Genomic DNA, 11,231 nt, shown 5'->3' on the forward strand with positions numbered 1-11,231 from the left:
TCCAGGGAGATGCACAGACTGTGTCTAACATAAGACTTTGTCAGCCACTGTGGGAGAAAAAGATAACCCTCCATCAGAGCTGGGTGTCTGGCCCCATCCCCACTCAGGTTCTGTAACCCCTGGTTCACATGGGGAGGTTCTGGGAAGTGCCCGGGGAGGGTCTGAAACCACAGTGTGGGGGGATGGGGAGGCCAGAAAGGGAGTGGTGAGTAGCTGAGGTGAGCAGCCTTAAGGAGTTGGAGCCCACTACCCAGATCCTTCCAATGGCCCAGAGGGCAAGATGGACATTTTGGAGAAGAGACATATTCAGGTTGTGAATGTGACTCACATGGTTCCAGCTGCCCTGATTCAACCAGAGCTCCCCAGGGAGGGGACTCCCCCCCCCCCCCGGGTGCCTGGGTGGCTCAGTGGGTTAAAGGGGTGTCCACAGTTAGGCATTGCTGGTGTGGTGGATTCAAAGTGGCCTCCAATTCTTTGACACTCCTCCCCTTGAGAGATGAGATGTGTCCCTGCCCCTTGAATCTGGGCAGGTTCTGTGACTGCTTTAACCAGTAGAATACGGAGGGAGTCCTGCTCTACCAGACTGCCCAGGCCTTAAGAGGCTGGAAGCTTCCACTGCCTGTGTCTTAGAACACTTTGTGTGGGGAGCTCCGGTTGCCTTACAGGAAGCCTGATGCCTGGGGCTGCCTCATAGGAAAAGCCGCATCAGTCAGTTTTGGTTCATAGTCCAGCAGCGCCCGGACTTCCGACCATCCTGGCTAGGTGCTAGGCACATGAGGGACACAATCTTGGACCTTGTCATCTGCCTGAGTGACCTCGGTTCGTGTCTGGTGCAAACATCTTGCAGCAGAGCCCTGCCCCGATTCCTGACCTACAGAACTGTGAGACAGAAGAAAGTGGTTGTTGGTTGAAACCTCTAGGCTCTGCGGTAGCTTGTTACACAGGAAAGGACAAACAGAACCAGAGGCTACAGGCCCTGCCCACCAGGACCCTAGCTCCACTTTTGTGTGGCTTTCCTCGCTGTGCCTTCTGCGTTGGGCATCATTTTCAGCTTAGACTAAAATGGCCTCATTTACTGGTGTGTGATCCAAGCCTACGGGATGCAAGGGTCATTTTTAGAAATGACACCCCTGAGGAATTTTCTCATATTAGGGTGGTCCTACTGAGTCTTCCCTTAAGATAGGATAAACTGCCTATTCCTAAGCCAACTGCTAGTGAGGAAAATGGCATGAGGTCCATAATCGGCTTAGATCTGCACTGTCTACTATGGTAGCCTCGAGACCACATAGAGCTACTGAAATTAAAATAGAAATTAAATGAAAAGTTCATTCCTTCAGTTGCACCAGTCACATTTTGTTCAGTAGACACATGTGGCTCGTGCTTAATGTAAGGGAAAACACATAGGATAGAACATTTGCATCATTGAAGAAAGTTCTGCAGGACAGCACTGACTTAGACGAATCCTTGGGAGTTGGGAGGGTAAATCTGGGGAAGTCAAGCACAGTGGTTACCACACTGGAAGGGGGTTAAGAGAGGTAAAGAGGTAGGTAAAGAGGACTCCCCCTGGGTGCCTGGGTGGCTCAGTGGGTTAAAGCCTCTGCCTTCGGCTCAGGTCATGATCCCAGTGTCCTGGGATGGAGTCCCGCATCGGGCTCTCTGCTCAGCAGGGAGCCTGCTTCCCCCTCTCTCTGCCTGACTCTCTGCCTATTTGTGATCTCTCTGTGTCAAATAAATAAATAAAATCTTAAAAAAAAAAAAAAAAGGAATCCCCCCCCCCAAACTTTCAGTTACCATTGACCCTCCCTCTAAGAAGAAACTCATTCCTTGATACTCAGGCCACTAACTTGGCCACCAATCAGGACCTAACCAGCATCAGAGTCTTCAACAGGCCCTGTAAGCAGCCGTCATCAGGATTATGTCCCCAGTTTCTGAATGTGTGGTTGGAACGGATGGCCTGCTGCCACAGAGCTGCTGTGGGCTTAAAGAGTAAGTCCATCTTCATAGGAACTGCCAGGTAGAAGCCACTGGATTACCTCTCCCGGCCAAGGGAAATTAACTCCCAATGTTGGAGGTCCTTGGGGCTGTGTTTGCCTCATCTTCTGCACTCAAGCAATCGCTCCCATGGGTCATGGAGTGTGTATAAAACTCATGCAGGGGAAGCATATCACAAGAAGCCAGCAGAACCTCAGGTAAAAGGGGACACAGCTGGAGGCACCTGGCGAGGATCAATAACCAGGGATGAAATCCAGAGCTTATTCAGAAAGTTCTCTGTGTGGTCGAAGTGGGAAACCTAATCAAGAAACATGGAAAGAGGACTGACTTCACAACGTAAAAAAAAATAAAATGTGGAAGGACAAGGGGAGCCAGGGTCTTCTCAGGAAATGACTCTCCTTTTGTAACTTAAAAAGCACCATATACAACCCCAAATGTGGCAACTCCTTATCAAAATATCAATTTTTCCAACCTTTGTTCATGAAAATGTATTTTTTATAAAGACAAGAGTTTTACACACGAAACAGGCAAAAATATCAAAAAATGGGCAGAAGATATGAACAGACACTTCTCCAATCAAGACATACAAATGGCTATCAGACACATGAAAAAATGTTCATCATCATTAGCCCTCAGGGAGATTCAAATTAAAACCACATTGAGATATCACCTTACACCAGTTAGAATGGCCAAAATTAACAAGACAGGAAACAACCTGTGTTGGAGAGGATGTGGAGAAAGGGGGACCCTCTTCCACTGTTGGTGGGAATGCAAGTTGGTGCAGCCTCTTTGGAGAACAATGTGGAGATTCCTCAAGAAATTAAAAATAGAACTTCCCTATGACCCTGCAATTGCACTATTGGGTATTTACCCCAAAGATACAGATGTCGTGAAAAGAAGGGCCATCTGTACCCCAATGTTTATAGCAACAATGGCCACGGTCACCAAACTATGGAAAGAACCAAGATGCCCTTCAATGGACGAATGGATAAGGAAGATGTGGTCCATATACACTATGGAGTATTATGCCTCCATCAGAAAGGATGAATACCCAACTTTTGTAGCAACATGGACGGGACTGGAGGAGATTATGCTGAGTGAAATAAGTCAAGCAGAGAGAGTCAATTATCATATGGTTTCACTTATTTGTGGAGCATAACAAATATCATGGAGGACAAGGGGTGTTAGAGAGGAGAATGGAGTTGGGGTAAATTGGAAGGGGAGGTGAATCATGAAAGACTATGGACTCTGAAAAACAATCTGAGGGGTTTGAAGTGGCGGGGATGTGGGAGGTTGGGGTACCGGGTGGTGGGTATTATAGAGGGCACGGATTGCATGGAGCACTGGGTGTGGTGAAAAAATAATGAATACTGTTTTTCTGAAAATAAATAAATTGAAAAAATTTAAAAAAAAAAGAAAGATGATGAGGGCTAAAAAAAAAAAGATAAGAGTTTTGTTTTGTTTTAATTTTAAAGATCCTATTTATTTATTTGACAGAAACTGCAAGAGAAGGAATACAAGCAGGGAGAACAGCAGGCAGAGGCAGCAGACACAGGCTCCCTGCTGAGTGAGGGGTCCGATGTGGGACTCGATCCCAGGACCCTGGGATCATGACCTGAGCCAAAAGCAGACACCCAAAGATTGAGACATCCAGGTGCCCCCCAAAAATGTAAAATTTTTGAGATGTAGAAGAAATAGTGTGTCTATTTATCTCATTTATTAATTTAGCTATTCATATTTTAAGTGCATATTTTATAAAGTAGTATCTCAATCTGTAAATGTTTCTTTTGTTCATTCCATGTGTTGTGAAACAACCCCAGTTTTTATGTCCCCTAGAGCCTCTTGGTGAGTCATCCAACAGGTTTCTTAAAAAACTCATTTCTTGAAAACAAAACCAAGAAGCCTCGAGAATTTCAATTCCCTACTTACCATCAAGAAGATCTCAAGGAAATAGGTTTGCATGTGGTGCACTTATTGTAGGTGGAAATGGGGACCCGCTTGACCATTTTGCGGAGGTGTGACGCTGCCATAATGCCAAGGGAACACCCAAGGCCCTGTCTGCTAAAGGGTGGGAAAAGCAGATGGCCCTGGGACTTGGGACATGCTCACAACTGATTCGGTAGTGGACAAAGGATCCATAAAAAAATAGGGGTGCTTGGGTGGCTCAGCCATTAAGCATCTGCCTTCAGCTAAGGTAATGATCTCAGGGTCCCAAGATCAAGGCCCGCATCAGGCTCTCTACTAAAAGCCTGGTTCTCTGTCTCCCACTCCCCCTGCTTGTGATCCCTCTCTCACTGGCTCTCTGTCAAATAAATAAAATATTTTTTAAAAAATAGAGGAACTTCTGGGGCGCTTGGGTGGCTCAGTGGGTTAAGGCCTCTGCCTTCGGCTCAGGTCATGATCCCAGGGTCCTGGGATCGAGCCCCGCATCGGGCTCTCTGCTCAGCGGAGCCTGCTTCTCTCTCTCTCTCTCTCTGCCTACTTGTGATCTCTCTCTGTGTCAAATAAATAAATAAAATTTTTAAAAAATTAAAAAAAAATAGAGGAACTTCAAGAGATTAAGAGAAATGTAAGAGTCCTGTTAATGGAATGTAATATGTTACTGAAACAAACATTTGGGGACAGTTAGGGAAATCTGATCCTCAACTGGATATTCGATTCTTTTTTCAAAGATGAGATGATAGTACAGTGTTTGTGCTAAAAGCATCATTTTCTGGGATGCCTGGCTGGCTCAGTCAGAAGAACACGTGACTCTTGATCTCTGGGTGGTGAGTTCGAGCCCATGCGGGTGTAGAGATTACTAAATAAGAAAAAAAAATTTTTTAAAGGAAAAAAAAGATTATGTATCTTCTAGATACATGTCTAGAACTTAATTTAAGATAATCTAGTAACAGAGGTTGGGGAGAAAACAGAGAGGAAGTGTGTGTGTGTGTGTGTGTGTGTGTGTGTGTGTGTGTTGGGGGTTGGAGAGTAAAGAGGGAAAAAGATTGGCCACAATTAATAATTGGTCAAGCTGTGTGATGAGTACTTGAGGGATGATTATACTAATCTCTCCATTTTTAAGCATGAAGGCTTTCATTTTAAAAAATAAAATGTCTTCAGAAGTTTGTTTTTCAAACTGAGGTAATTTAGAGAACATCCTTTAATATGAGAGGATTTTAAGGGCTAGACTATTCTTTTTTTTTTTTTTTTTTTTTTTTTTTTTTTTAACTAGGCCATTAGTTACTAGTTTTTTGAAGCTTTAGGCATGTATAGTAGGTATGGAATACAGAACAGATAGGGTTCCTTGCCTTCCCCTTGCAAAGTATCAAGAGGCTGGTTGACAGTCGACCAATTGTTTACATTTCTGTAATACCTTGGCAGAAGGTGTTGTGTGTTATCAAAACCACCTGTCACCCCTTACTAAAATGCTCTACCATTTAAAAATTGTAAATAGGGACACCAGGGTGGCTCAGTTGGTTAAGCTTCCGCCTTCAGCTCAGGTCATGGTCCTGGGGTCCTGGGGTCCTGGGATGGAGCCCCACATTGGGCTCCCTGCTCAGAGGGAAGTCTGCTTCTCCCTCTCCCTCGGCCACTCCCCCTGCTGTGCTCTCTCTCTGTCAATTATATAAATAAGACATTTTTTTTTAAAAAGTTCCTCCAGTAGGAAAGAAGGCCTGCCACTCAGCCTGCATAGGGATAGGGAGGAATTCCTTTGACCCCCACACCAGGCATCTTGAAAATTCCACTAGCTTCAGCCTACGGCAGAAGACCCTTGGGGTCCCTTCCATCCTGGGCACTGGTCACAGACATTTCCGAGTAGTCCTTCCCTCCGAAGCAAAATGAAGTTGTTTTAGCAACAGGTAACTTCACTCTTCCTCCATTGTAACAGGCCCCCCAGAGCTCCCCCTCAGCATTAAGGCACATACTGTCTTGGGTTTGTCTCCCTCTCCAGCTTGTGGACACTTCAGTAGATCTTTCCCGTCTGCATGTCCTAGTCAAAGGCACCCATGGAGCAAGACAAACTGTCAATGTCATAGAGGATGTTGTGGTCCAGGGGCCAATCCAAACCACGGGAGATGTCCGCCTGGTCAAAGTACTTTTCCACTCAGTGGTCAGGAAAGAGGGAGTACAGGGACCCCTTGTGCTGCTCTAGAACAGCCAGGGTGGTCTCCTCAGCTGTGGTGCTAGCCAAGTACCTCTCAGTGGGCTCCACCTGCCCATCATTGAACAGATTGTTTTTCTTGTCTTATCTGCTTCAGCCAGCATGACCACTGACTGATCTTCCCAGTTCGAAGCCTAGACTTGTTCCAATGGTAGCAGTGTAGCCTCCTGACTGGTGAGGAGCCACAGAGCTGGCAGGGGCATTGACGGTCACTTGTTGCACTCACATGCTGAGCAGACACCACTGGCAAACCTTTTCTGCAGAAATATCTATGGAGAGCGGAGAGTTGGACGCTCCTCCCCCACCTGGAGTCTCATCACCCTGGTAGCTCTTTAATGGAATGCGCTCAGGCTAAATGGGAGACCTTGTCCTGGGGGCCATCTTGGTGCTAATGACTGTGGGAGAACTGACTCAGGACTAGATTTCCTTTTAGTCTTCTCTGAAAGAGTCTTTGAAAATGAGTAACTCTCGATGTTGGTGTCTGTGGTAGTAATGAGACCAAGGTCTCATACCTACCACATGGTAAAGCTAGAGTGTGGTCTTTGGCGCTCTCTCCTGACAGCTATGTGACCCTGAGTCACAGCCACCCATGTCAGAACCTCACACTAGTTTCTATGACAGCCTTCTCCTCTATCTTGATTTGGATCACTTGGTTGGTTCATGAGGCAAAGTTGAGCTCAGGCTGGAAAGTGGCCCACCAGCCTGGGGTATTTGGTGTGTGCCGTGGGCATTGTCAGTGTGTGTGTGTGTGTGTGTGTGTGTGTGTGTGTGTATTTTAAAGAAGGAAAAGAGAACACATATCAATCTAGAAAGTCAGTTCGATTCAGTTCAGTTAAGGGGCACCTGGCTGGCTCAGTCAGTAGAGCCTGTGACTTAGTCCCGAGGTTGTAAGTTCAGACCTCACAGTGGGTGTAGAGATTACTTAAAAATAAGAAATTTGGGGATGCCTGGGTGGCTCAGTTGGTTAAGTGGCTGCCTTGGGCTCAGGTCATGATCCCAGCATCCTGGGATCAAGTCCCACATTGGGTTCCTTGCTCAGCAGGAAGCCTCTGCCTCTGTCTTCTCCCTCTGCCTCTGCCTGCCACTCTATCTGCCTGTGCTCACTCTCTCTCTGACAAAAAAAAAAAAAAAAGAAAAAAGAAATGTGGGGTGCTTGGGTGGCTCAGTAGGTTAAGTGTCTGCCTTTGGCTCAAGTCATGATCCCAGAGTCCTGGATCGAGCCCTGTACTGGGCTCCCTGTTCAGTGGGGAACCTGCTTCTCCCTCTCCCTCTGCTGCTCCCCCTGCTCTCCCTTTGCCCTTCCCTCCTGTACTTGCTCTCTCTCTCTTTCAAATAAAATAAATTAAAAATCTTTTTAAAAATACAGTTCAGAGAGTTGCTATTGTATTTTTGAGGAAATGATGTATTAGTTAGCTTTGGTGTGGAAACAAACATGCCTCCTCCCCTAATCTCAGTGACTTACAACAATATGCATTTCTCACTCACATTGCATGTTTCTATCTAGGATGGCTCTGCTTCTTGTATCTTCTCATTCTAGAACCAACCTGAAGGATCAATCCCCTATGGAGGATATGCCATTTTTATTGCCAAGGGAAACAAGCAAGAGACAGAATTGAATCATCTACTGGCTCTTAAAGTTTCTGCTAGACTGTGGTAACTATAAGTCCTGCTCATGTTCCACTGCCCAAAGCAGTCATATTGACAATGGGTTAGGAAGTACACTCTAACTTCGGGAAGACACTGCAAATGACACATATAATCCTCTTACAGGGAAGAGAGCAGGTAGTTGGAATCAATAATCCAAGTGCCTGAATATTCTAATATGTTCACTGTTGCTGCAGGAGAGTATAGGAATATTGCTGCTATTTTTCTATTCTCATGTCTTCCATTTTTACAGTATTTATATAATTTTCATAACTCAACATCTGTTCTACTAGGGTAAACTACAGTGTCCATTACCTGGCTGTTAGTACATTGGAGATATTGGCTAACTATGAAAATTGTACCATTTATTTTGCACCTGTCAATCTCTCCACTTGGTTTCTTTTTGAACAGAGCTCAGACTGCTTCCCACCTACTTTTCTTTACTGTGTTTGTGATTGACTCCTGGACCCTTAAAAGCATTAGTGAAAATATATGTATAAAAGAGGCTGACATGTACTAGATATTCACAAAGACTGCTCAAATCTGAATTGTGCATTATTTGGGTAGACAAAAATTTCAGTGCAACATAATAAAACATTTGATTTTATTTATGGTATTCTATTTTATAATTCAACTTTTGTTACAAAAATAATAAATGTTCATTTTAGGAAATTACAAAAATATTAAAAAAGCCAAAACCAGTGGGTAAATTTACTAGTCATCCCACCACCCTAACATAACCACTGTTACCATTTTAGTGAATATATTTTCAGTAATGGGGCATCTGGGTGGCTCAGCCAGTTAAACGACTGCCTTCAGCTCAGGTCATGATCCCAGGGTCCTGGGATTGAGTCCCACATCCGACTCCTCGCTTGGCAGGAGCCTACTTCTCCCTCTCCCTCTGCCTGCTGCTCCCCATGTTTGTGCTCCCTCTCCATGTAAGATAAATATAAACAAAATCTTTAAAAATATTTTTTTTTCAGGGTGCCTGGGTGGCTCAGTCGTTAAGTGTCTGTGTTCGCCTCAGGTCATGATCCCAGGGTCCTGAGATTAAGCTCCCTGCTCAGCGGAAAGCCTGCTTCTCCCTCTCTCACTCCCCCTGCTTGTGTTCCCTTTCTGACTGTGTCTCTCTCTGTCAAATAAAAAAATTAAGGTCCTTAAAAAAAAGAATATATTTTTCAGTGATATTTCTAATATATGTAAATGTGTAAAAATGTATAAAATATTTTAAAAAGTATAAAAATGTATAAAAAAATCATGTTGTGATTGACTAGTTTCACTTCTCATATGATGTGACTAGTTGTTGATACCATTAGGTATTACACCACATTATTAGTGGTTGCACAATATCCTATCCTAAAGAAGCAACATAATTTGTTTAACTAGTTCTCTATTAATTATCAATGATTCTATTATAAATTTCCTCATATATGAATAATTTCAAACAGCCACGATTAAAATTTCCATAGACCAGCTTTCTAGGATGAGAAATGCTGGAGCAAATGCTTACATGTAATTTTCAGTGCCAGCCACAGTATTGAGTTACAAGAAAAGTACTCAAACAAAGAAAAAAGAGACAAACCAAAAAAAATAGTCTCTTAACTATAGAGAACAAACTGATGGTTACCAGAGGGGAGATGGGTGGGGGAGAGGGGAAATAGGCAAAGGGAATTAAGAAGACACTCATGATGATGAGTGCTAAGTGATGTATAGAATTGTTTTTTTATATAAGTTTCTTTTTAAGATTTTATTTATTTCAGACGAGAGAGAGAGAGAAAGAGAGAGAGAGATAGCATGAGCAAGGGGAGGAGCAGAAGGAGAAGCAGGCTCCCTACTGAGCAAGGAGCCCAAACATGACCTGAGCTGAAGGCAGACGCTTAGCTGACTGAATTGCTAAATCACTATATAGTCCAACTAAAACTAATATAACACTATACGTTAATTACACTGGTATTAAAATAAACATTTTTAAAAACCATTGTGGGTTGCCTGGGTGGCTCAGTGGGTTAAACCTCTGCCTTCAACCCAGGTCATGATCTTGGGGTCCTGATCGAGCCCCACATTGGCTCCCTGCTCAGTGGGGAGCCTGCTTCCCCCTCTCTCTCTGCCTGCCTCTCTGCCTACTTGTGATCTCTGTCAAATAAATAAATAAAATCTTTTTAAAAAATCATTGTATTTTGGTGTCTAATATATGATTGCCGATCATCTGTGCTATTAGGCTTCTTGCATTCCTCAATTCTCTAAAGAAGTACCAAACTATTACATGATTTTAAACCAAGTAAAGAACTCTCACTTTCAGAAATAGTGCACTAAATAATTCAGAACTAACCTCCTATTGAAGACAACTAAAATAATTCATATGAACTATAAAAAGCTTTCCCCTAAAAACAGAAAAATGCTAACAAGTAACAAGGAATCACCTTGCCAATCATTGGCAAGAGACAATTGCTCAGAAAAAGTGAACAGCCAGAGAGGAGAACTCAGTTTGGGGGCCACTTTTGCAACCAGCAGAGTAGCTAAAAAGCTGAGGGAGCTAAGGTCATGTATGTTAGAATCTCAGGCTTTTCAAGGCAGAGTCAGTCCTAGGAAACCATTCCAAGCTCAGGACTGTAACCCTGAGTGGATGCACCCTGGAAGTAAGAGTAAACTGAAAATAAACTAGCTTTCTCCTGTGCTTCAGCTCAATTTCAAGTACTCTGGGTGATTCAGAAAAATCTCAAGCACTGAAAATGCTTTTGGTGCTTCTGGATTGCTAGAAGGGCCCCTCACATTTGCCAAAGTCAATGGAAACCCTTTCTATAAGAAGATGATATTATCCTAGTCTTAACATCACTCCAACAAATTTTTCAAGTACAGTTTTCAGCACACAATCAAAGATAATCAGACATAGAAGGAGACAAAATAAGAACAAGAACCAGCATAAACACTAGACAATAGACTTTCAACAGTCCAGACAGTGGGGTCATTAGACATAAATCAGAAAAAAAAAATCTTAGTATGGTCAGTAGGATACAAATTGAACTTTTGACACAAAATTGGAAACTAAACAAAACATAAATTGGGGTGCCTGGCTGGCTGAGTTAGTATAGCATGAGATTCTTGATCTCAAGATTGTGAGTACAAACCCAATGTTGGGTGGAGAGGTTACTTTAAAATAAAGTCTTGGGGTGCCTGGATAGCTCAGTTGTTGAGCGTGTGCCTTTGGCTCGGGTCATAATCCTTTGGTCGTGGGATCGAGCCCCACACTGAGCTCCCTGCTTGGTGGGAAGCCTGCTTCTCTCTCTCCCACTCGCCCTGCTTATGTTCCCTCTCTTGCTGAGTCTTTCTCTGTCAAAAAGATAAATAAATAAATAAATAAATGACGTCTTGGCTATTGTGAGTGCTGTGAATTGTGGAAGACTGATGATTCACAGACCTGTACCCCTGAAGCAAATAATACATTATATGTTAG

General features: G+C 43.6%; 1 pseudogene; it reads right to left on the reverse strand.

Annotated features, from left to right (window-relative positions):
* Positions 1 to 5,655: 5,655 nt before the first annotated feature.
* On the reverse strand, positions 5,656 to 6,867 carry LOC131830106 (regucalcin-like; annotated as a pseudogene).
* Between the last annotated feature and the right edge of the window lie 4,364 nt (positions 6,868 to 11,231).

Source organism: Mustela lutreola, chromosome 4, assembly GCF_030435805.1.
Source record: "Mustela lutreola isolate mMusLut2 chromosome 4, mMusLut2.pri, whole genome shotgun sequence".
NCBI classification, from domain to species: Eukaryota; Metazoa; Chordata; class Mammalia; order Carnivora; family Mustelidae; genus Mustela; species Mustela lutreola.